The 26,100-nt window shown below is 54.0% G+C and overlaps 1 protein-coding gene across 10 annotated transcripts in view; it reads left to right on the top strand.

Annotated features, from left to right (window-relative positions):
- Positions 1-26,100, top strand: part of LOC102942935 (RAP1 GTPase activating protein) — a 183,963-nt gene that overhangs the window by 64,664 nt on the left and 93,199 nt on the right. The gene's annotated exons all lie outside the window — the stretch shown is intronic.

Here is a 26,100-nt window from a genome sequence, read left to right as displayed (position 1 = left end):
TGCATGCATCCGATGAAGTGGGTTCTAGCCCACGAAAACTTATGCCCAAATAAATCTGTTAGTCTTTAAGGTGCCACTGGACTCCTTGTTGTTTTTGTGGATAAGACTAACACAGCTACCCCCTGATACTTGACAACAGGGACTGTTTTCACACTGGGGCCAAGCTGCCCACGCAGGAATGTGTGTTGCCTTGTACTGACTCTACAGCCCGCCAGTAAGAGTTATGTAGCTTTCGCTGCATGCGGCCTTTGTGCGCACTGGTGCGCGCTCACACACACACATATTCCTGTGGGCACTGGCAGATCTTATCAGGTTCACCCGCAACGAGGCCTCTGCTTTCCGCTCGGAGCCAGGATTGTTTTGCCAGCAAATCAGCTGTTGATTGCACTGGTCCTTGCTAGTTGATTTGATGGCTGCTCAAGTATGTTCTAAGGAGACGGGAAGCAAGGCCCTGGTTTTAGCAAATGGGAACTTTGGGGTTAACTGAGTTTGATTAACAAGGTTTCACTCACTGGGATAGGATCCTAGCACAGAGAGCAGCAGACAGGAGCAGCGCTAGTAGCAGGAGTGATTATTTGGGGCAGCACTGGATAGGACAGGACTGGGGAAGTTCAAACAAACCAATAGATAGTAATGCAGCTGTCAAGGTCCCTTCCCCACTCTGAAATCTAGGGTACAGATGTGGGGACCTGCATGAAAACCTCCTAAGCTTACTTTTACCAGCTTAGGTTAAAACTTCCCCAAGGTACAAACTATTTTACCTTTTGCCCTTGGACTTTCGCTGCCACCACCAAACATCTAACACTGGTTACTGGGAACGAGTCCGTTTGGAAACATCTTTCCCCCCAAAATCCTCCCAAATCTTATACCCCCTTTCCTGGGGAAGGTTTGATAAAAATCCTCACCAATTTGCAGACCCAAACCCTTGGATCTTAAGAACAATGAAAAAGCAATCAGGTTCTTAAAAGAAGAATTTTAAAAGAAGAAAAAGTAAAAAGAATCACCTCTGTAAAATAGGTGATGGTAAATACCTTAAAGGGTAATTAGATTCAAAACATAGAGAATCCCTCTAGGCAAAACCTTAAGTTACAAAAAGACACAAAAACAGGAATATCCATTCCATTCAGCACAGCTTATTCTCTAAGCCAGTTAAACAAACAGAATCTAACGCATCTCTAGCTAGATTACTTACTAAGTTCTAAGACTCCATTGCTGTTCTGTCCCCGGCAAAAGCATCACCCCGACAGAGAGAGAGGCTTTGTTTCTCCCTCCCCCCAGCTTTTGAAAGTATCTTGTCTCCTCATTGGTTATTTTGGTCAGGTGCCAGCGAGGTTATCCTAGCTTCTTAACCCTTTACAGGTGAAAGGGTTTTTCCTCTGGCCAGGATGGATTTTCGAGGTGTTTACCCTTCCCTTTATATTTATGACAGCAGCAGATAACCCTTGGAGGCTTCCTGTGGGGTGGATGCTTCTTTTGGAGTACCTGCCCTGGAGCAACTGGGGCTGCACCAGTGTCAAAGCTTGGCAAGTGTGATCAGATCCAGTGGGTCATAGCTAAGAAAACCAGATTCAGGACAAACTGCGGAGAAATGGGGCAGACCCACTGCAAACTGGTGAAAAGAAAAGGAGTACTTGTGGCACCTTAGAGACTAACCAATTTATTTGAGCATAAGCTTTCGTGAGCTACAGCTCACTTCATTGGATGCATACTGTATGCATCCGATGAAGTGAGCTGTAGCTCATGAAAGCTTATGCTCAAATAAATTGGTTAGTCTCTAAGGTGCCACAAGTACTCCTTTTCTTTTTGGGAATACAGACTAACACGGCTGTTACTCTGAAACCTGCAAACTGGTGGTTATTCTTCCATTAGTAATAAAGTAAACATCTGTCTCCCCACACTGGTTCACAAGAAGTCAGAAATGCAGTCTCCTTAGGTATCCCAGCCCTTATTTCACCACCCAGACACTAGACTATATGATGTGTGGTCATTTAAAACCAATTTAATCAAACAAAGATTTCTTCTAATCCCAAGAGATCAGCCACATGGCCAGCTCAATAAATGGTGGACTCCCTGTAACTTGAAGTCTTTACATCATGGTTTGAGGACGTCAGTAACTCAGCCAGAGCCCAGGGGTCTGTTACAGGAGTGGGTGGGTGAGGTTCTGTGGCCTGCGAGGTGCAGGAGATCGGACTAGACAATCATGATGGTCCCTTCTGGCCTTAAACTGTGAGTCATAGAATCATAGAATATCAGGGTTGGAAGGGATCTCAGGTGGTCATCTAGTCCAACCTCCTGCTCAAAGCAGGACCAATCCCCAATCTTTGCCCCAGATCCCTAAATGGCCCCCTCAAGGATTGAACTCACAACCCTGGGTTTAGCAGACCAATGCTCAAACCACTGAGCTATCCCTCCCCCATCTGTCATTAGCCACCTGGGCTGAACAGCATGGCAGAGTCAACACAGACTGAGGCAACATCCTTAACTTTGAGGATTTCCTCACATGTTCTCTTACCCTGCCCCGTCCCCCTTTGACATCCAGTAATGTATACACAGTGTTGTGTAAGAGACACACAATCCACAGATGGGTAAGAACTGGAAGTGAAATTGTAGAGAAGCGATGCCAGCAAGACCCCGCTCGGTGCTGTACCACCCTCCTGTCCCCAGGCTGATGCTCTGTACTGCATTGTGTTGTGAAGACCCCACTGGTCTCTGTCTGAAGCTTCAGGTGTTACCTGGGGAAGCTTCAGAGGAGCTGCTTGTGGGGAATGTGCAGAGTCATTCTGCTCAGATCCTCCCTCTCCCAAAGCAGGCTCCATCTGATGGCCTGCCCTGTGCAGATCCATTGCCCTGCATTCAGGATACTGGGAGAACATCTTGTACTGGGAGGGATGGGGACTGAATTCTACAGGCACAGCTGTCCAGTGATGCTCGGGTGGCTTTGTGCTGAAGAAGCAGGACGGCAGGGGAAATCATGACTGGTTCTACAGTGAAGTCATGGCAGCGAAAGGAACCTAGCAGAGAAGACTTTGGTTTTACCCCACTGGCTAAGCCCAAGTCACACTAGCAGCAGCATGTTACTCCCATGGGGCTGTGCACGTGCACACTAATCAGACAGCGCTGGCCTAACTGGAATTGCTCCCTCCACAGGAGCTCTTCAGGCTGATTTGATTAAAACCCAGTTATTACAGTAGATGAAATGACCCCCCAGAATAAGCCGGATATCGCCCCGTCCCCAGGACCCAGTGTAGGGGGTGCACAGGGGAAGGAGCTTTCCCCTCCACCCACTGACATTGGTCCCAGAATGGCATTAATAAAGGTATTTCCCATCAGTGGGTTTTGTGGGTCCTCTCCTGTGGCTGGCACAGAAGACAATGGCAAGTGGGGAAATTGACTAGCGTGGGGATCGGAAGGGAGTAACATGTCTAACTTCAGGGATGTCTACCAGGAAACACACATGTCCTGGTGCCTCAGCTCGGCCGGCCCGCTGCGCAGCAAAAATACTGATTGTAATGGACATGTCCATGCAAGTCTGAATGTGAGGAAAGCCGACCCCATTTCGCACCGGCAAGGCAAACTCTGGGGGGACTAGCTAAGGCCAGGGAAGTGGTGTACTAGTCACACCCACTGGGGATTTAGGCCAGCGTTTGGGCTTCTGGTCAGGCAGGACCAGGGTTTGGGTTGGAGGCTGAGGCAGGAGCAGAAGTTGGCTTTGGGCTGATGGCGTCCAAACCATGCAAGATTTTAGAAGCCTTTGGATTGGAACTGAAACAGGCGTCTAATTTGGATATAAGTGCGAATAAAAACCATGGAGGCAGGTTTTTATACGATACAGATTAACTAGGGTTTCAAATCAGACCCCCTTCAAATGCTGAGAAATCTGGATTCAGGGTTCCACACTGCGCTCCTTGTTCTGAGAAACACACAGAGGGATGTATTTAGCCATTCCCAAGAAGTGAGCACATGAGCTGTCTCACGCTCTCTCACTCTCTCTCTCACTGGCACGCACACACATTGTACACACACACAGCTCCACGTGTGCACTCAGCGTGCTTGGTGTGGCACTGCGGCACACGCTGGGTGGCAGTGCCCGTGTGGTTCAGACTAGCATGGGCGAGGCAAATGACCTTGGGAGGTTGGGAATGTTCCACTGAGGCTCCATATCAAGTTGTCAATAATGATTTTGAATTAATTTTTCTGAAGATTGTCGAAGGCATTTAGGAGCCTATTGGGATTTTCAAAAGCACCTACACAGGTTAGGTGTCTAACTCCCTTCGAGATCAATAGGTGTTAGGTGCCTAAAATCTTTGAGAAGCAGGCCTTAGGAACTGAAGATTGAAAGGCAATGGGACTTAGGTTCCTAACTTAAGGCACTTGTGAAAATGTTCCCCTCTGAACTCTTCCCCTTAGCCATCCACTCATGGCCACATCTCATTCCATTCAGCCAGCCTTGCTCTGGAGCGTTAGACTGTGGTAGATGCACACTGGATACCTGGCTTGATGCTTTCCAGTGCTTGGGAACTGTGTGCCATTCCTTTCTAGCTGCTGGTCCAGAGGATAACAACATAGTGCTGCTGCTAGTAATGAAGTTGCTTCTGTAGCTCAAGTGTAACCCTTCTGCCAGGCCGAGTTGATAGCAGCAAGGGCCGGGTTCAGTACACAGGGGTTCCCTCTCATCAAAGTAAATGCAAAACTGGCTCGAGCCCCCACCCAGTGACCTGGGAAAATCTTACACACCCCCTGGGCGCCTCAAAGAGGCAATACTTCCCCTCTCGCAAGCACAGAGTCTCCGTGTAGCAGAGAATCTTTAATAACATGAGGTAAACGACATCAGCATTAAATTGGGGAAACACCCCTACTAGTGTTCATCAACCAAACCATGAGCAAAGACCCACCCCAGCAAATTGGGCCATGTCCTTTCCCTCGGGTTCTTGAGTCCCAGAACCCAAACGTCTCTTCAGTCCAGCAATCCACAAATCACCCAAAGTCCAAGAAGTCCAGCCCCAGAGTTCAAAAGTTCATCTGCAGAGTGTTACTCCCCAGTCTGGCTAAAAATGTGCCTGTGTGTGAGGGAAAGAGGCAAGGGGCATCTTACGTGACCTGAAGCTGACTGCCCCACAGGGCTCCGCTCTGCACAGCTCGCCTCGCCGTCTCACAAACACTCCCTCAGCCTATCCACGAACAGCACCACTGCACTCTAGATTCTCTGGCTCCCCACTGCTTGACACAGTGCACAGTGATTCCAGCTCTCAGTGATTTCAGCTCATAGTAGTGGGAGCCTTAGTGCTGGGGCACCATAAGGCCAAAGTGAATTCAGCACAGTACCTGTAGCAAGACTCTTAATAGACCCAAAATTAGCTCTGACGTTGCACAGTGGAGAGAGACAGAGGTGCAGTTGGTGTTTCAGGCCCTCACAAAGGGGCCCACACCACCAGATTTAATCATTTTATTAAGATAATGTTGAAATAAGCAACGGTACAGAGTTCAAGCATAGAAGTTTCTGGTTGTCAGGGGATAAGGTACAGATTAGCAAGCGGTACAAAATGCGATTTAGGAGCTGGTGGAACAAGGATCACATAATAATCTGCAATCTCCCCGACTGGGGGGAAAGTTTAACCGGTCAGAGTACAGACATCGAGATATGGGGTAAGTTATCCGCACAACGGCTATGTTCAGCATGCTGGGTACAGTGAGTGAATATGGGGGTGGGGATGGGTCTACCCTCATTGGTGGGGTTTAATGTTCAGTGGGATTACGTTTCCAGTTCATATGGTCCGGTGGGGAAGGCCTCTCAGTCTCTTTCCCACAGTGTGTGCACAAGGTCGTACCGGCTCACACCTCCTGGTACTGTCTTACTAATACCTGTCCCAAGCCTCTCCCAATTCACAGAGTTTTGGAACCCATGTCCCTTGCCTAGCGAGTGCTACTTAGTTGATGGTGAGTCCCTCCATCATAACAAAAGGCCAAGTACAGTTCCACTCTCCTTGATTCCCATAATCAGGGTAATAACAATTTATTCTTCCTGCCCCAATAACAGAGACACTGGGGATCCCACAGCAGCCAAAGTGACCACTTGGGCAGCTATGGCCTCATTCTCGGCGGGGTGGGTGTGCCTATGCAAATGAGATCAGCCCCTGAAGTTCTTTTCCACAACTTGCCACACCTCACCACCAGATGTCAGGGTGGAGCTCATCCTGACTCTGCTTACATCCTCCCCACAGCTGAGAATTTGTCGTCCCGACAAATCACTCCCTTTGTACCAACTCATTGGTTTCCTCCAAAGGGCCTCAGGAAGCCCACTTTAGCTTCCACAAGCCTGTGTGCTAAATGTGTTGGCTCCTCACTAGTCACCCCAGGTGCATCATAAGTTAACCGTTTTACTGGTCTTATTACCCTGTCTCGTCTATTGAGAATCTCTGTTGTCATGGTAGGGGGAACATCCTCTTGAGTGACAGACGGAGAGGTTTCATTCGAAGGTCCTTCGTCTACTGGCGTAGGCCCCTGCACTTCTAGTTCTAGCACTGGAGGGTCCAAGGTGCCTCGGACATCCTCTACCTGTGTGTCTCCACTGTCCAATAACCTGTGTGTGTCATCACACGGGGGTCCCACCCCAATACCTGGGGAGGAAGCATTTGAACCCTGGCTGGAACACACCACTGAAATGCTGCAGGAGTGGGCAGTACCTGATGCTGAAAAGAGAAGGCGACTAGTAGAGTGACTCAGGGGGCCAGCCCTAGATGTGATTCGCACCCTGAAGCTCAGTAACCCTGGGGTCAAGGTAAAGGACTGCCTAGAGGCCCTTGATCATGCCTTTGGGAGAACCGAGGGCTCAGAAGATGTTTATTGCAAGTTCCTCAATGCCAGGCAACAAAAGGGAGAGAAAGTTTCTGCCTATATCCAGAGGTTGGAGAAATTATTACAGAGAACCATCATGAGGGGAGCAGTAGCGGTTGAGCAAATGGACCGGACTAGATTGGCTCAGATTGTGAGGGGAATTCAATATCAGAACCCAATCCTTCTCCACCTTCGATTAAGGGAGCACCAAGACAATCCACCGGGTTACTCTCGGCTGATAAAAGAGGTCCGAGAGGAGGAAGAGAGGCGGGCAGCTGGTGAGGTTTGGGAGGTTCAGCCACACCAGGCAACTGCCACAACATCCATACGAATGCCCAAGGCGCTGATGGTGAATCCTCAAGAGCAACTTACCCAACAAGTGCAGGTCCTGACACAGAAAGTGGCTGAACTAGAGAATACCATCGATTCAGCAAAGACTTCAGGGTACAAGGAACCCCCTGTTACCACGGTCCAGAAGACTACATTTAGAACCTCTGCCCCACCCCGGCAACATGGGAAAGGGCAATCCTTCTTCTGCTACCGGTGTGGCCAGGGTGGGCACATTCCTGCCAGGTGTCAGAATGCAGAGAATCCCCCGCTAGTATATCAAAAGCTGAGGACCACCTGGGGAAAGTCGGGAAATGGCCCCAGGGCCTGGGAAGGGAGCCACCTAGGCCTGCAGGGTTTGGAGGCTCCCCTGCAAAGAACCATGCCACCCAAATCCCACCAGGATTGATAGGACCTCGAGCGGAGGTCACTGTAAAGGTTGAAGGGACAGAATGTAGAGCAGTGCTTGACACGGGATCCCAAGTGACTATCATATTCCAGTCTTTCTACCAGCAGATGCTTACGCATCTGCCTATACAGCCCTTGACAGGGCTTGGCCTGTGTGGCCTCAGCATGGATGAATACCCGTATCGGGGATATGTCATTGTACACCTGGAATTCCCAGAAGAGATCGCTGGGGTAAGACAGGAGGTGGACACTGCAGCTTTAATATGCCCTGACCCTAAATGTGTCTCTGAGGTGTCCGTGCTAATAGGGACCAACTCCAGCCTCTTTAAGGTACTTGCAGATTACTGCAGACAGCGAGCAGGGGACCAATACCTGAATACCTTGGTGATACACACACATTGTGCCGCAGCCTACAGAAAAATTGAGGACACAAAAAGAGTGATGCCTGATTTGCCGGTGGGAGCATTGAGGTACGCAGGCCTGGTCCCCTTAGTGGTGCCTGCAATGACAGAAAAGGAGGTGATTGTCATGAGTACCCGCCTGAAAGGCAGTAAGAGAACGTTAGCAGTGGTAGAGCAGCCGACCGAGGGAGGGCTCCCTGAAGGACGGCTGGTTCTTAGTGGAGTCATAACCCTACCTGCTGACGCCCAGGAAAGGGTGACTATACTGATTGCTAATGAAACGAGTCGTGATGTTTTTGTGAAGCAAGGACAAAAGATAGCAGACCTCTTTGAGCCTGAGTCGATTGTAACACCCCAGCGTGAAACTCAAGTTGCGACAATAGACCCAGCAAAGTTTGACTTTGGAGATTCACCAGTGTCCGAGGAGTGGAAAGATCGCCTGAGGAAGAAACTTTGTGAAAGATCCAAGGTGTTCTCACTACATGAGTGGGATGTGGGATGTGCAAAAGGAGTAGAGCACAATATCAGACTACATGACTCTCGACCTTTCAGGGAGAGATCTAGGAAGATTGCTCTCTCTGAGATGGAAGATGTGCGACATCATCTTCAGGAGCTGGCTGCGAATGGCATCATTACAGAGTCCCGCAGCCCATACGCCTCACCCATTGTGGTAGTCCGTAAAAAGAACGGGAAAATCCGGATGTGTATTGACTACCGCACCCTAAACAGCCGTACTGTGGTTGACCAAAAAGAAAAGGAGTACTTGTGGCACCTTAGAGACTAACCAATTTATTTGAGCATAAGCTTTCGTGAGCTATAAGCTCACTTCATCGGATGCATACTGTGGAAAGTGTAGAAGATCTTTTTATACACACAAAACATGAAAAAATACCTCTCCAGTACACTATGCCTCGAGTCCAAGATGCCTTAGACTGTTTGCTGGGAAGCCAGTGGTTCTCTGTGTTGGATCTTCGAAGTGGATACTACCAGATCCCCCTGGGAGAAGAAGATAAGGAGAAGACAGCCTTCATCTGCCCATTAGGATTTTATCAGTTCGAACGCATGCCCCAGGGGATTTCTGGAGCACCTGCCACCTTTCAGCGTCTCATGGAGAAAGTTGTGGGGGACATGAATTTACTGCAAGTGTTAGTTTATTTGGATGACCTGATTGTGTTTGGAAGAACCTTAGAGGAGCATGAAGAAAGACTTCTTAAAGTGCTTGATATGTTGGAGGATTATGGTCTGAAGCTTTCAATTGACAAATGCCAGTTCTGCAGAACCTCAGTGAAGTATGTGGGTCACATCGTGTCCCAAGAGGGTGTGTGTACTGATCCTGATAAAATAGAAACACTCACTACATGGCCATGTCCAAGTAACTACAGAAAACTTAAGACCTTTCTTGGATTTAGTGGATACTACCGCAGATTTGTGAAAAACTATGCTACGATTGTAAAGCCTCTGAATGATCTTACCAGGGGACACCAGCCCAGCAAGAACAAATCTAAGACCAAGAATAAGGGGAGGTCTCCAAAGCCTCCTGTGCAGAGACACTATGGCCCCTTTGAACCATTTGGGCCACGGTGGCATGAGAGATGTGAAAGGGCTTTTCAAGAAATCATTACTTGCCTAACTGATGCTCCAGTCCTAGTTTTTGCTGACCCAAGCAAGCCATTTATCCTGCATACTGATGCCAGTTTGGAGGGTCTGGGAGCAGTCCTGTACCAGGAAGTGGAAGGCAAACATAAACCTGTAGCCTTTGCCAGCCGAGGATTGTCTGATAGTGAAACTCGCTATCCCACCCACAAGCTGGAATTCTTGGCCTTGAAATGGGCTATCACTGAGAAATTTCGAGACTACTTGGATGGTGCTCAGTTCCAGGTGTGGACAGACAACAATCCACTGACTTATGTGTTAACAAGTGCTAAGCTGGATGCTACAGGGCAGAGATGGGTGGCCGCCTTGGCTAGCTATGAGTTCAGCATTCAGTACCGATCAGGGAGAAGCAATGTAGATGCAGATGCATTGTCCAGGCGTCCGCAGGCACCAGAAGTTGCTGTGATACCCACAGATGGAGTGAGAGCTATTTGCAGTGTGAGTCGCCGAGAGCCAGAGGGCCGTGAGAGCCTTCAGGGATGTGTTGCAGAAGCTTTGGGCCTGCCCCCTGAATGCATGCCTTCTGCTTCAGTGAACTATATTGCATTGGACCAATCTCCCTTGCCCATGCTCAGTGCGGCTGACTGACAAGAAGCCCAGCTGCAAGATATTGACATTCGTGATACACTACTTGCCAAAAGGGAGGGGCGGAGCCCAGCTGTGGTTGTCCCACCTAACCCAGAGGGTAAACTACTATTGAGAGAATGGACCAAACTAAAACTGATTCAGGGAGTGCTACACCGAATGACCACCGACCCTTTACAAAAACAACGAGCACAACTAGTGCTGCCAAGAGAGTACAGAGCCCTGGCCATGAGGGCCCTGCATGATGACTTTGGGCATTTAGGGATGGAGAGGACCCTGGAACTTATTCGTAGTAGGTTCTGTTGGCCCCTAATGGCTGAAGATGTTCGCAGGAAATGTGAGACTTGCGCTCGATGTGTTCAAAGGAAAACTCTGCCCACTAGGGCTGCATATCTCAAGAACATCACCAGCAACAAACCTTTGGAACTGGTATGCATTGATTTCTTGTCCGTAGAGGTGGACAAGAGGAATGTTGGGAACATTCTAGTAGCGACTGACCATTTTACACGGTATGCACAGGCATATCCCACACGTGATCAGAGGGCCACCACCGTCGCTCGAGTATTGTGGGACAAATATTTCTCAGTCTATGGATTCCCAGCTTGGATACACTCTGATCAGGGGCGGGATTTTGAGAGTCACCTTCTGAAGGAGGTGCTGAAAATAGCAGGAATTAAAAAGTCTAGGACAACGCCTAATCACTCCCAAGGTGATCCTCAGCGAGAGAGGTTCAACCGATCCCTACTAGATATGTTGGGAACTTTGCGACCAGAGCAGAAGGCAACCTGGAGCCAGCATGTCGCATTTCTGGTGCATGCCTACAATGCCACAAAGAACGATGCTACGGGAGTCACCCCATATATCTTGATGTTTGGGCGAGAACCAAGATTACCCATAGACTTGTGCTTTGGTGTATCAGAGGGTGGAGATAGCTATGAAACTCATCAGCAATATGTATCCCGACTAAGAGAAAAACTGCGGGATGCTTATCACTTAGCTACCGCTGTGGCTTGGAAGAACGCAGACCGCAACAAACATCGATATGATGCTAGAGTGCATTCACAGGAGCTCCAGCCGGGGGACAGAGTCCTGCTGTGAAATTTGGGTATTGCTGGCAAACACAAGATAGCTGACAGATGGAAGGCAATACCTTACTTGGTGATGGAAAAGCTGGGAGACCTGCCGGTCTACAAGATCAAACCTGAAGAGGGTCCAGGGCAAATAAAGACAGTGCACAGAAACCTGTGGGGGAATTAGTAAGTACCCCTTATGAGATGGGCTATAACAGGGCAACCGGGCAGGATAAAGGTGCTAGACCAAAGCCACCATCCAACATGGACAGCTGGCCCCCTGCAGCTAACCTACCCCATGCAGCACATCCGAGAGCGAGTCTGAGGAGAAGACACAACCCTGGTATATCCTGGGATGGAGACAAGATTTCAGTCTCGATCAGCTGAACCAAACGAGAGTTCCCCCTCTTCTGTCCTAAACCCCACGGCGGAATTATTTAGGCCCATTTCTGACACCCGGGTGCCGCTGATGGGACCCCCGTGTGATGACACACGCAGGCTACTGGACAGTGGAGACACACAGGTAGAGGATGTCCTGGGCACCTTGGACCCTCCAGTGCTAGAACTAGAAGTGCAGGGGCCGGGGGTGTGTGCCTATGCAAATGAGATCAGCCCCTGAAGTTCTTTTCCACAACTTGCCACACCTCACCACCAGATGTCAGGGTGGAGCTCATCCTGACTCTGCTTACACAAGTGATCAAGGTGTGTTTTGCAATAGTTGTGAAATGGCCATGACGACAGGCAGGAGTGCTGGAAATTCAGGGTCTTTCCCATTCCATCAGGAGCACGGCCCTGTTCTTGTTCTCGTGTTATGCACTGAGTCTCACAAATGTGGCTCTGAACCAGGCCGCTCTCAAGGGCAGGCGGCTTAGTCCTGAGAACACGTTCTTGCTCTCAGTGCTAAAGGGAACGCCACCTCATGGAGTGTGACATTCGAGGGGCACAGAATCACATGGTGCAAAAAGGCAAAAGTTACTATCAGTAGTTGTAATCCAGCAGCAGCCAGAGACCCGATTGTGCTGGGCTCTGCAGCCAGGGTGAGAGACAGGCCCTGAGCCAAAGACCTCACCATCTAAATGGACAGGGCAGACACAGGGGTAGCGGTCAGCCAGCAGGCCAGTGGCAGAGCCAGGATTAGAACCCAGGTGTCCGGAGTCTCAGGCTGGCACCAGACCCCGCACAGAATGGTCTCAAAGGTGGGCTTGCATGACTGCAGCTGCGATCTTGTTGGATCCCAGCAGCTACTCGGAGGAGTGTGGGTGCACTGCATTCAGCACAGTACTTTGCAAAGCACAAGCACTAAGCATTATTTTTACTATTGGAGCAGGGGCCTACCCAGAATCCCCTCTGTTATTTCAGCTGAGTCTAGTGTGCACTGGGTCGGGGTGTTTGGAGCTGGGGATTGGGCCCATCTCTGCTCTGATATTTATCAGGATTTCGCTTTCCTCTCTCAAACTAGAAATGTGGTTAATTGAAGAGCTCTGCTTGGAGCAAAAGTGTCACCTAATGGCCAGTTCCTGTAATAGCCCATCCCCTTGGGCAGTCCAGGGCTCTATGGATTTAATCCTGTTCCGCCATCCTGAATTTCAGTGGATGTCTGTCTCCCAAATCTATTCAGTGTCCAGCAGTGTCGATGCTTTCCTGCTGCTCTGCTCACCCCAAAGTAGTGTCGCTTCTAAGCTGACAAGGTGCCACCTCACAGTCAGGCTGGTGCTGTTGGGTATCTGGAGATTGGGGTGGGCCTGTTGATGTCCGGGGAGCCAGGATTACATCCCAGGAGTCTGATGGAGAGAAGCCAGACACAGTGTGTGCCCCCCTGCAGTGAGGTCCCAGCCTGGGGATGCAGAGTGCAAAGAGAAGAGCGTAGCCGGGCTCCGTTGTGCGGGGGATGGACGGGGACTGGGTTTGATCTGGTGTCTCTCCTGTGCAGGGTCCTCAGAATGTGCCAAGTGATGCTAGCAGTCAGCCTGCCTTCCGCAATAGCTCCCGGGCAGCCTAGGAGGGGACAACGCTCACCCCAAAGCAGGGGCTGAAAGCAGGTTTTGTACTTTTCCTGCCAAAGCACTTCACAAACCACAGTCATGGAGTCCTTGGCCTGACTCACCACTGGCTCACCCCAGTTCTATGCGGGGGCGGCTCCAGGGGCTGCAATTTGCACTGGTGTGAGTGAGTGGAGAATCTGGCCTCTCATTTTGTTTTCACTCAGTCAGTTCTGTGAACGAAGTCAAGGAGAATCTGCTAGAGTGAGGACCCCGGTGTTTGGGTCTGGTCTGGATGTATGCAGCACCCCTGAAATTCAGCTACCTCTAGGGCGGAGGGTGGCAGACAACAGCCTGCTGCAGCCTGCACAGCAGCGGAGCTAGGGGAAAATATGGCTTTGGGCACCATGTAATGGAACTCTCTGCAATAATAATTTCTTTTCACATCAACCTCCCTTTGTTGAAGTAGCAGAGAGTGGGGTTGTGGTGGTTACAATTCCTGCTCTGTGGGAGCATTCTCATGCCCTCAGAGCAGATGCTTTACCTAGAAAACCACTGTGGGATAAACTTTCAAGAGACTCCATTTTGTCACCTCAAAGGGAGGGGTAGCTGAGCTGACCCTAGCAGGGCTTGAACCTGGGGCTCCAAGGAGTTCAAAGTATGGCAGGCACAGTACTTAGTCCTGTAAGCAAGGCTGGTGCGACCACTAGGGAGCCAAGTGGTTGGGAGCGCCAAAAAGCGCGCTCAGGGGAGGCAGTGGAGTGGAGGTGAGCTGGGGCAGGGGGGTGCAGGGAGGGCCACCCGCAGCAAGTAATGGGGGTGGGGGGGCACACAGGGGAACCGTTCCCCACCCCAGCTCACCTCCGCTCCTCCTTCTCCCCTGAGATGCCGCCCCTGCTCTAATTCTCCTCCCCTCCCAGGCTTGCGGCGCCAAACAGCTGATTGGCGCTGCAAGCCTGGGAGGCGGGAGAAGTGGAGTGGCGCCGGTGTGCTCCGGGGAGAAGGCGGAGCGGAGGTGAGCTGGGGCGGGGAGCAGCCGCAGGGGGGGTACTGCAGGGCAGGGAGCTGCCACGGGGGGGGCTCCCCAGGTGGAGGGGGGACGGAGGGGTGCCGCAGGGCAGGGGCGGGGAGCTGCTGCAGGGTGGGGGCGGGGAGCTGCCGCAGGGCTCCCCGGGCCGGAGGAGGGCTGCAAGGTGGAAGTTTCGCGTAGGGCGCAGAATATCCTTGCACTGGCCCTGCCTGTAAGGCACCCTTAGGCTGGGGGGTGGGGGCACCATGGCATCCTGTCAGCCCCACCATGGCCCTGGAGTGAGACAGCCACACCGTGCTGCGATGCGCAGTCCCCCCACGGCTGGCCAAGCTCTGTGCAGCTCAGCTTTGCGCTGGGCATTGCAGTGCGGGCAACAGCAGGAACCCGTAAAGATCAGGTCTGTTGCGTCTATTGCATCCTGCAGTTGGGGTTTCAGAAGTCCCCTGGCTGAAAGTTTGCTAGGTTGGCAGAGAGCTCTGCTAGTCAAGTCAGCGACATCCATCACCAAACTCCCGTCAGGGCTGGAAACGCCAGAGTTGGCTTTGTCTCTCCAGAGAGCCGTGCAGTGCCCTGGGCAGCCTTCCCAGGCCGGTGTGGCCAAGGCACAGGGCCAGGAGTAGTAAGGCCTGTTTCCAGAACTGACACGTCTGAACTGTGACTTGGGGATGCATGATGGGAGCCCTGCTTTCCTTCCGAGGCTTCCACTCCCCCTCCCCATCGTGTTCTAGCTGGGCCTGAGTCTTCTCGCCCTACCTTAGCATGGAGCCAGTGCAGCTACTCCTAATTTACACCAGGGGGTAAGCGAGAGAGGAGGAAGGGCTGCATGGGGGTACTGGGGGCAGAGTTAGGCTCTCGGTCCTCAGGGAGGGCACTGTGAAGTGTCCTGCCAAGCAGTGGCCCTAGAGATGCGTCCATCAATACTAATTAAGGCTACGTTTATGTCACAGAGGTCACGGACCCCGTGACTTCCAGAGACCTCTGTGACATTCTTGGCTTCAGCCCCGGGGCCAGGACTGGAGCTGGCAGCCAGCGGGGCCCCGGCAGGGTTCCAGTCACGGGCAACAGCCTCGAGCAACAAAATCTTAGCCTTAACCCATTAATGCCCCCGTTGAGATCCCGGGGATGGAAATGCACAGGCAGGAGAGGAGGAACGCGGGGCAGTGAGTAGGCTGACCGGAGAGCTGCTGCAGCCTGTGGAGAAGAGAGCCACGGCGTCGCGGGGGAGAGAAAATGACTGGCCTGACCACTCTTGTGGGGAAGAGTCTTGCTGTGACTCCCCAGGGCCTCAACAGGGCCTTTCCCATCTCGGAGACCTGGGACTGCAGCACTGAAGCTCTTCACACCCCGTGTGGCCCCCTAAATCCTCTTATGCTAGTTTGTGACTGTGACGATGGGACGCAGCAGGGAGGGGGAGGTGTTGACCTGGGAATGTGCCCTGGGGAGGGGAGACCTGAGAGCCTGTCACCTGAGCTGGGAGGGGGACGGGGAGGTAACACCTCTGCCCAGGAATGTGATCGGAGGCTGCAGCAGGGAACCTGCTGGGTGGGTTTAGTTTGAGTTTGGGGCTGGGTGGAGGAACACAGGGAACCCCAGGGCTGGGGTCTAAGCTCCCTGTCCCGCAGAAGGACTTGACTGAGGGGTCCTGGGTGTACCCACAAGCTCTGTTTTGGACTGTGTTCCTGTTGTCCAATAAACCTTCTGTTTTACTGGCTGGCTGAGAGTCTCAGTGAATCCCAGGAAGAGGGGTGCAGGGCCTGGACTCCCCCACACTCCGTGACAGTGACACTGGCTCCCCGTCCCAAGAGACGTTACCAAAGGCAAGGTTGGAAGGCAGCAGGAGCAGTGTCTAAGGCCCAGGCCTGGGAGCCAGAAGACCAAGGCATGTTTTTGACGTGCTGCAAGACCAGGGACAAGCCACTTCCCAGCTCTGCACTTTGTCTCCCCCGCTGCCAAGTGGGGCCCTGAGAGCTCCGAGAGCCTATATGCAACAGCTCTGAGTAGCCTGCAGCACCAGGGGAAATCCCTGCCCCCTTTCGCTGCAAGGCCCTGGTGCTGCCCCCTTGCTCAGGAGCAATGCGGGGACTGCAGTGACCTACAGCCATCCCGCAGGCCACCTGCAACAGAGCTGGATTCCCTCCCCATCCCGAAGGATTCACTGGATCTAAGGGTCGGGGAATGTAAAGCAAACCCATTGCCTAAGGAGGGCCCAAAAGCAGGAACATGAGACTGTCACGGAGTGTGGGGGAGTCCAGGCCCTGCACCCCTCTTCCTGGGATTCACTGAGACTCTCAGCCAGCCAGTAAGACAGAAGGTTTATTGGACAACAGGAACACAGTCCAAAACAGCGGTTGTGGGTACAACCAGGACCCCTCAGTCAAGTCCTTCTGGGGGAGGAGGGAGCTTAGACCCCAGCCCTGGGGTTCCCTGCATTCCTCCACCCAGCCCCAAACTGAAACTACCCCCCCCCCTCCCCCCCGCAGCAGGCTCCCTCCTGCAGCCTCTGTTCACATTCCTGGGCAAAGGTGTTACCTCCCCCTCCCCCTCCTGGCTCAGGTGACAGGCTCTCAGGTCTCCCATCCCCAGGGCACATTCCCAGGTCAACACTCCCCCCTCCCTGCTGCGTCCCATCCTCACAGAGACATCAAAGCAAGCCCCAGGGTTTGCCCTGGTGTTTGACGAGGAGTCCTCACACAGTGCTTTCTTGGGCCCCGCACCTGCCCCTGATGGAATTGCTCTGCAGGGAGCTGTTGGTGGGGCAGCAGCTCTGCATCGCCGATCAGGTTGCGAAGGTTAGTTGGGGACTGAATGGCGGCAGCTTCATTACCTCCTCGCAGAGAGGGGGCTCCAGGCTGATGCAACCAAGTAGGTACCGAAGCAAGGCCAGGCAGCTCCCTGGGCACTGCCCCTGCCTGCCAGGGCCTGACTGTGGCCCCTTCGCTTTGAGTTAAAGTTCGGCAGCAGCTGCAGTGGGGCAGGCACAGAGCCTGGGTACGGCTGCAGCGTCTGCACTGGTGCACTGGGGCCATGCGCAGAGAAGGACAAGATGCGCCACCGGATGTGAAATTAACTGCCCAAGCTGGGGTCTGAGCCCTGCGCCCTGAAAGGGAGGGTGCAACACCCACTGTCCCACACTCCCTGGGGGAAGAGGGGAAGATCCCAAGGTAGGATGGCCCGCCTGGAATGGACTTAATGGTGCTGATGCAAGGAGAACCCCAGATGGATTTCTGGGGCCAGCTGGAATGGACTTTGGCCAGAACAGCTGGTCGCCCTTTCCCTCCATTCCCCACTGTCTCCCCAGGAGCCTGGTGGGGTGTTAACTGGCCGTGCCCAGTGGCATACAGGGCCCTTGGTCCTTGCAGCCTGAGCAGTGCCTAGATTGGCAGGGCAGGCATCTCAGAGGAGAGGATGGGGTGCAGAGCGAGATGCCAGCGAGGTCGAGCTCCCTGTCACAGAGGCGTGGACTAGAAGGCAGCTCGGCTGCCATTTAGTTCCCTATTGAGGAGACAGCAGCAAACGAACATCTCATCTGCATATTTGCATATGGAGATCAGACAGCCCTAGATCTGCAGGAGAAGCCAGAGGCAGGGACTGGCTTCTGGCTCTTCAGTGGCATTGGGCCAGATCCATCTCTTGCCCTGGCGTAGATCAGGAGGCATGCCAGTGATGCTAAGGGGCAAGCAAGAGGAGACTCAGACCCTCTGACTCGGGCCCCACTGTGCCCTGAGTTACCTTGTGTCCTGGGCTGTTCTGAATTTGCCCGGGTGGCTGTGCACTGCTGAGCCATCTCTGAAGGCAGATTTGCTGGGCACCAGGAGTCTGGCTGCAGCCCCACTGAGCATAAGGTGCCTTCTGCTGCTGCTGGGATCTGTATCAGCCTGAGCTGAAGGCTGCTGCTGGCACCAAAGGAGCTGAGCCCTAGCAAGCATGGCCAGCTGAGACCAGTGACAGCCTGGGACATCGCACGGTTAGCTGTTCCAGGATTTCTTTTACAATCTGTGAAGGACCACGGGGCCGAGACAAACTTGGTGGAACTGATTGGGAGCTTCCATTTCCTCCAGCTGAGTCAATGGCATCTCCTTGTTTTCAGCAGTCCCAGCTTGTATACCTGGGATGCATCCTTGCAGACGCACGCTCCAGAGCTCCCCTGAGCCCAGCTGCCTCACCGACCCTTTATTCATTAGTGGTTTACCTGTCTTGCTCAGCTCAGCTGAGGAATCACAGGTGCAGTTGATGAGCTCTGAAGAGTCAAAGGCTTGGTGTCAGGACAGACCCCCGTGAAAGTGATGGGATTGGGGGAAGTAAGGTGGGAAGAGCCAAGTGGGTGCAGGAGCAGCTGTGGGATGGTGGTGGGCCATTGGCTGGTTGTAAGGTGCTGGCCCAGGAAGGACTAACCGTGGGCAGTGTGTGCCAGCCCTTCTTGAAACATAAGATGCCTAAACCAACACCAAGACAGAGCTATTCCCCTGGCAGAGCAGGCAGCCAGCGTCCAGGCAGCCCAGCAACAGCCAGGCAGCTCCCCAGACCCAAGCTGGAGCTCCCCCATTCTGCCGGGGGGGAGTTTGAGTCCCAGCACAGGGTCAATGGCTTTGTCAGCATCATGTCCTGGGTGAGGGGTATGTGGGGAGAGTGGGGCCGCTCTGGAATCCTGCTAAGGCAACAGATGAGCAGGGCTGGAGGATGTGGGTGAGCTGTGGGCTGGGTGCTGCATTAGGGATGGGGATGATGCAGGGGGTGATGTACCCACCGAGGGGGTGGGGAGAGCCCTCGAATGGAGACAGTCTGTGCAGGGAGGCTGGAGTCTGCAGTGGAGGGAGGTTTGTCCCAGAGGCTGGATCAGACAGGTGTCAGGGAGTCCTGGCACATTCTCCCCTGCTGCAGCTCCAGGGCCGTGTGCTCTGGCCTGCTGGAGCTTTCCTGTCCCCTTGGCAATGGGGAGCTGGTCTGCTCACTCCCAGGCAGGTGGTGCCTGGGGGAGGTTCCTGCAAACCGGCCCTGGCCTTGGTTTTGCCAAACATCTGCAGTCTGTCACGAAGTGTGGGGGAGTCAGGGCCCTGCACCCCCACTTCCTGCGATTCACTGGGACTCTCCACCAGCCAGTAACACCGAAGGTTTATTAGACGACAGGAACACAGTTCCAAGCAGGGCTTGTAGGTACAACCAGGACCCCTCAGCCAGGTCCCTCTGGGGGGCAAAGAGCTTAGACCCCAGACTTGGGGTTCCCTGCGTCTTCCCAGCCAGCCCCAAACCCCTCCAGCAGGCTCTCTCCCCCTCCCCCCAGCTCCTCCTCCAGCCTTTGTCCAGTTTCCAGGCAAAGGTGTTACCTGGCCCCACCCCCCTCCTGGCTCAGGTTACAGGCTCATCCCCAGCTCACCCATCCCCAGTGTAGACAGTCCCAGTAGAACTCAACGCCATTCCCCGGTCAATCCTCCCTGCTCCCTGCTTCATCACACAGTCCACAGGCCTAGTGCCAGGCCAGGGCAGGCATCACGTCGGGGAGCTCTCCTGCCAGCTCCTCTGCCTTCAACCCAGCACAGGGAGCGGGCGCTGACTGGGCAGCACGAGAGCGGACCCAGCCCCATCAGCCTCCAGGCTGCCAACTCCGAGTGGGCAGGGCCGCAGTGGGGGCCTCTGAGAAAGCAGCTGGCCTCAGTGCGATTCCTGCCAGCCCTGTGTTTTCTTATCCCTTTTGCGTCTGGTACCTAGATCCACAAGGAGGGAGGGAGACGGATGGCAGGTGCATTACACAAGCAAGGAAGTGCATGTTCATGGGTATATTTGTGTAGGGAGTTGTGGGGGGGCTCTGGGTGTGTGTGTAGGGGGTGCAGGGTGTGTGTGTAGGGAATGCTGTGTGTCAGGGGGCATGGGAGGGCTGTGTGTGTGCAGGGCTGTGGGGGGGGGGGTGTGACGAAGCGGGACTGTTCTTAATGTTTCCTCTGAATAGTGTGGGGGTGCCTCAGTTTCCCCTAGGCATTTCTTAAGTGTCTAGGTGGTGGGATAAGGGTGTATGATCATTGCAGAGCCCTAGAGGGCAGGTGTGTGCAGGGGTCTGGACACAGAGAATGGCCGACACCCTGTTTCCTGGCAACTGATGGCCTGGCCCTTCCCCCCTGCAAGGTGAGAGCTAAAGGGTTGGAGAACAAAGGAATCAGGTGACCTCCTGGCCCGGAAAGGGACAAAGCCCAGAGGAGGAGGGGCTGGAGAGAGTTTCCGTTTGGGGCTGCCTGGGGACATGGAGTGAAGTGCAGACGTGGTTGTCTGGCTCCCGGCCCCCCAAAATGGACCCAGCTGAGGGGTCCTGTTCTCTGCACCTACAAGCTCTGTGTTAGACCGTGTTCCTGTCGTCTAATAAACCTTCTGTTTTATTGGCTGGCTGAGAGTCACGTCTAACTGCGGAGTTGGGGGACAGGATGCTCTGGCTTCTCCAGGACCCCGCCTGGGCGGACTTGCTGAGGGAAGCGCACGGAGGGGCAGAGGATGCTGAAGGCTCCAAGGTCAGACCCAGGAAGGTGGAAGCTGCGTGAGCTGTGTGTCCTGCAGACAGGCTGCTCACAGAAAGGAGACTTCCCCAGAGTCCTGACTGGCTTCATGGGGAGCAGTTCCAGAGCATCGCCCGGGAACTCCGTGACAACTGGTGGCAGCGTTGGGATGTACTGCACCCCGCGGATGGCGCTTCCTGCAGTAAGTGACTGGGGAGCAGTAAAACGAAGGGGGATTGACGAGGACCAGGCTTGCTGAAGGCTCAGAGAGGAGTGGTTTTGGGGGGCGGTTAACCCCTGTGAGTGTGTGACCAGCGAGAAGGACTGTGCAGTAATGGGGTCCCCCTGGGGACTGCGGTGAGCAGTCTCAGAGGTGGAGGAGCCTGTGGCTTGGCCCTGGGAGACGGAAGGACTTTTCCAGTAACAGGGTTCCCCTGGGGATTGCAGCGAGCGGTCCAAGGGGCGGAGGAGTCTGAAGCTCGACCCTGGCAAAGAGGCGGTGACCTCGAGAAGGGCTGGCACACTAGGGGTTCTCCCTGGAAACCATGGGGAGCTGAGAGCATACAGGCCTGTGAGTCCACAACAACTTGGGAAGAGCGGAGTGATGGCCTGTCACCGTCTCCTTCAGAAGGACATTGTAACCCGGTGCAGAAAGAGAGGGTTGAGCATTGGAAAGTTCACCAAAGCACAGTTAATCGTGCAGCTGGAGGAAGATGACCGCTCTAAGGAGCAGATTCCTGACCCCAAATGGGGCTACAGCAGGATCTGGGAGCAGCTGGAGTGGTAGCCAGGCACCCCCAAGACTCCTGTCCCCGACCAGATGAGGGTCTTCACGATCGGGTTCCCCATCGGGGGATCAGAGACGGACAGGATTGGAGCTGAGTCCGAGAGAGGAAGAGGACTGTGAGAGACAGCGAGAGCCCGAGAAAGAGCTGCAGAAGCAGCAGCAGCATGAACTGGCGGTGGGGGAGCGGAGAGGCCTAGGGGACCTCCCCGGGGTGAGTGGGGATAGACCCCGGGGGGCCAGTTCCGCAGGGAACCTCGAGACTAAATTGCTGCCCCTGGTTAAGGAGGGGGGGGATTTGGATGCCCACCTCACTGCCTTTGAGCAGGCTGGCGATTTGAACCAGGGGACCCTGCAGAAAAGCCCCGGTGTCTAGCTCCCTTGCTGGGTCCCAAGGCCATAGACTCCGTCAGCCCGATGGGTGGGGAGGTGGACAGGCTCCCACTCCTGACCCCAACCTATATGTCTGTGTGGAGTTTCCTGGGGCCAGGCCCCTCGGACCCCCAGTGGGAGCGGAAGGTGATGGTCAATGGGGAGACATTCCTGGGGTGGCGAGACCCTGGGACAGAGAGAACTGTTGTCAGGCCCTGGGTGGTGCAGCCTCAGATGCTGAGGGGCTGTGTGAGCTGGGTGAGGGTCCCAGGGATGAAGCCCCTCGCCCTGCCTATGGCCCAGATCCCTGTGCAGACACAGGAGGGGTCGGGCTGGCTGGCCGTTGGGGTTCTCCAGGATACCAGCTGCGAGACCCTGTTGTGGGGTGACTGTGTCTCTTTGGGACAGGATCCAGGCCTTGCTCCTGTAACTGCCAAGTGTTTGAATTTGAATCCAGGGAACCAATCGGTGGAGAGGGAAATGGTCAGTGAAAATGCAGATGACCTGGCTGGCAGCAGGGAGGAGCCGCTAGGCTCAGGATACCTGCCTGCCTGTAACCAGACCCCTGGGGCTGGGTGGGACAGAGAGATGCTTCCCGCCCTCTTGCACACCGGAGAGGGGGCTCAGGCTGGCTCTGATGCAGTGAGGAAAGCAGGGAGCTCGCTGCCTACCCCACTGGGACAGCCAGGGCAGCGCTGAGCACAGTGGGAGCTGAGACCCCAGCTGAGTGGGGGGAGACACAGGCAGGGCAGGGGATCTGTTGGGAGTGGCAAGATGCTCGGTAAGGAAAGTTTGGATGAGCCTAGGCAGCCTTGTGAGCTGATGGCTTTGTCTAGTCAGCAGGGTGGGAAGGCGAGGAGAGTGGAAGATGAGTGTCCCTGGACCTTACCTGTTAGCTGGGTGGAGAAGTGTGACAGGGAAGGAAACGTGCCTGTGTCTGTCAGGGGTATTGACTTGCCTCTGGAGGGAGCTACCCTGGTCTCCAAGCAGTTGTCTGTGACCAGCCTTGTGTGCTGGGACAAGGGGAATGAGATCCCAAGCTGTGTGTCTGGGAAAGGAGAAAGTGTGTCCGGCTCTTCTTTGTCTGTGGAGCAGACAGAAGGGGCCTTTCAGCCTGTGATGGTTGAGAATGGTGCAGTTGTCTCAGAGCTGGTTCTGGATTCAGCTAAAGCCCAGGAAGGGAAGGGTCCTAAGTTTGTGTCTGCTCGGGAGAATGGCACTGTAACTAGGTCGCATCCAGTTAGTGTCTATGTAAAACCCCAGAGACCAGACAATTCTGGTGCTTGTATTTTGCCTGTTGCTAGTGTGTTGTTGGGAAAGAGTGTCACAACTCTGTCTGATCAGGGTGAGATCCTAGCCAGGGCACAAGGAGAGCAGAAAGGTGATTTGATTGTGTTATCTACTGAGGGTGTGGAAACCTGTAGCAAGAAGGAAAAGATTCCTGAACTTGTGTGTGGCAAAGGGAAGGAGAATGCTTCTGACTTTTTATCTAGGAAGTCTGTAAGTTTGCCTGAAAGGGGATTGTGTAGGAATCCGCCGGATGGGCCAGAGGTAATTCTGGATGTAAGTGAGACCCAGAAAGAGTCTGTTGTTGTTCAGGAAAGTGTTCCTCCAGAGCAAGCCCTCGGTGAAGAGGGTAAGGGCAGAATTTCTGTGAGGGGTGAATTGTTGCATAGAAAAGCCCTTGGGAAAGGAATCCTCATGGAGTCTTTGCAAGCAGTTTACTGCAACTGAAGGGTGTGAAAGTGATTTAATCAAGGAAGTTTCAGTTCCTAACAGCCAGAAATTTTCTGTTGTGAATGGATCCACGGACTTTCCTGTTGAAGGATCCAGTGTGGATAGCTTTGAGAAGGTCTCAGATGAAATGAAAGCTGTTAAGAAAGTTAAACAGTCCTATAACCAAGTGGCTGTGTTGGGCCAGCTTGTTGGGGAGACAAGGTTGTTGAGAAAGGGATGTCTCCATGCTAGTTCTGTAAGTGAATAGTATGTGGCCCAGGTCAAGATGGGGGCCCTTAACCAAGAGAGCCCGAATTGCAGCCCTCCAGACTGGAGCGCTGGGAGAAGACCCGATCCCAGTTTGATCCCCGGGGGTTTTGGGGTGGCCAAAGGGCACGGGCTGCATAAACCTTCCCACATGTGGCATGCGAGTGCTATCGACCACCCCTGACCTATGGGAGGGCGTGAAACTGGAAGGGCCTGGTGTAACTCCCACCAAGGAATGGGAGAGATGCTGGGGCATTCATGGGAACATTGGTGGCTTCGAACTTCCCCAGGTCACTGGCTAAAGTGACCCCGCTCAGTTCGGTCTCGAAGGGGGGAGAGATGTGACGAAGTGGGATTGTTCTTAATCTTTCCTCTGAATAGTGTGGGGATGCCTCAGTTTCCCCTATGCAGTTCTTAAGTACCTAGGTGGTGGGTGTCACGGAGTCCCTGAGCGATGCTCTGGAACTGCTCCCCATGAAGCCAGTCAGGCCTCTGGGGAAGTCTCCTTTCTGTGAGCAGCCTGTCTTCAGGACACAAAGCTCACACAGCTTCCACCTTCCTGGGTCTGACCTCGGAGCATTCAGCATCCTCTGCCCCTCCGTGCACTTCCCCCAGCGAGTCCGCCCAGGCGGGGTCCTGGGGAAGCCAGAGGGTCCTGCCCCCCAACTCCGCAGTCAGACGTGACTCTCAGCCAGCAAGTAAAACAGAAGGTTTATTAGATGACAGGAACATGGTCTAAAACAGAGCTTGTAGGTGCAGAGAACAGGACCCCTCAGCTGCGTCCATTTTGGGGGGCAGTGAGCCAGACAACCACTTCTGCACTTCACTTCATGTCCCAGCCAGCCCCAAACTGAAACCCTCTCCAGCCCTCCTCCTCTGGGCTTTGTCCCTTTCCGGGCCAGGAGGTCACCTGATTCCTTTGTTCTCCAACCCTTTAGCTCTCACCTTGCAGGGGGGAAGGGCCCAGGCCATCAGTTGCCAGGAAACAGGGTGTCGGCCATTCTCTGTCTCCAGACCCCTGCACAAACCTGCCCTCTAGGGCTCTGAAATGATCATACACCCTTATCTCACCACCTAGAGACTTAAGAACTGCATAGGGGAAACTGAGGCACCCCCACACTATTCAGAGGAATCATTAAGAACAGTCCCACTTCATCACAGTGGGATAAGGGTGCGTGATCCTTGCAGAGCCCTAGAGGGCAGGTGTGTGCAGGGGTCTGGACATAGAGAATGGCCGACACCCTGTTTCCTGGCAACTGATGGCATGGCCCTTCCCCCCTGCAAGGTGAGAGCTAAAGGGTTGGAGAACAAAGGAATCAAGTGCCCTCCTGGGGGGAAAGGGACAAAGCCCAGAGGAGGAGGGGCTGGAGAGAGTTTCAGTTTGGGGCTGGCTGGGGACATGGAGTGAAGTGCAGACGTGGTTGTCTGGCTCCCAGCCCCCCAAAATGGACCCAGCTGAGGGGTCCTGTTCTCTGCACCTACAAGCTCTGCGTTAGACCGTGTTCCTGTCGTCTAATAAACCTTCTGTTTTACTGGCTGGCTGAGAGTCACGTCTGACTGCAGAGTTGGGGGACAGGACCCTCTAGCTTCTCCAGGACCCAGCCTGAGCGGACTCGCTGTGGGAAGCGCACGGAGGGGCAGAGGATGCTGAATGCTCCAAGGTCAGAGCCAGGAAGGTGGAGCCGAGGGAGCTGTGTGTCCTGCAGACAGGCTGCTCCCCGAGAGGAGACTTCCCCAGAGTCCTGACTGGCTTCATGGGGAGCAGTTCCAGAGCATCGCCTGGGGACTCCGTGACAGGGGGCTCTTGGTGTGTGTGTGTAGGGGTGCAGGGTGTGTGTGTAGGGAGCCATGGGGGGCTCTGTGGGTGTGTGGGGCACTCCATCCCCAGGAAGGGCTGCAGCAGGACCCCGGCGGGTCACCCCTGTCTTCCTAGCACTGCTTTCTCCACAGCTCACAGCCTGGACCTTCAACCATGTCAAACCAAGTGGGCTGGAGGCCGCGGAAAGAGGGTGGCTGAATCCTGGCTCAGCCATGGGCGTCCCTTTCCCTGTAGCGTCCTGAGTGGGCAGTGCAGGGCTAGGCTGCAGTGGTACTGTCTTGGGGTGTACGAGCAGAGCCAGGCCTGTGCGTAGGGCTGCTGCTTAGAAAAAGCAGCAAAGTGTGTAGTGGCCCCTCTGTGTGGGACTGATTGGGGGCTGGCC

The sequence above is a fragment of the Chelonia mydas genome, chromosome 18 (genome assembly GCF_015237465.2).
Source record: "Chelonia mydas isolate rCheMyd1 chromosome 18, rCheMyd1.pri.v2, whole genome shotgun sequence".
Lineage (NCBI taxonomy): Eukaryota > Metazoa > Chordata > Testudines > Cheloniidae > Chelonia > Chelonia mydas.
This window is presented reverse-complemented; position numbering and strand designations above follow the sequence as displayed.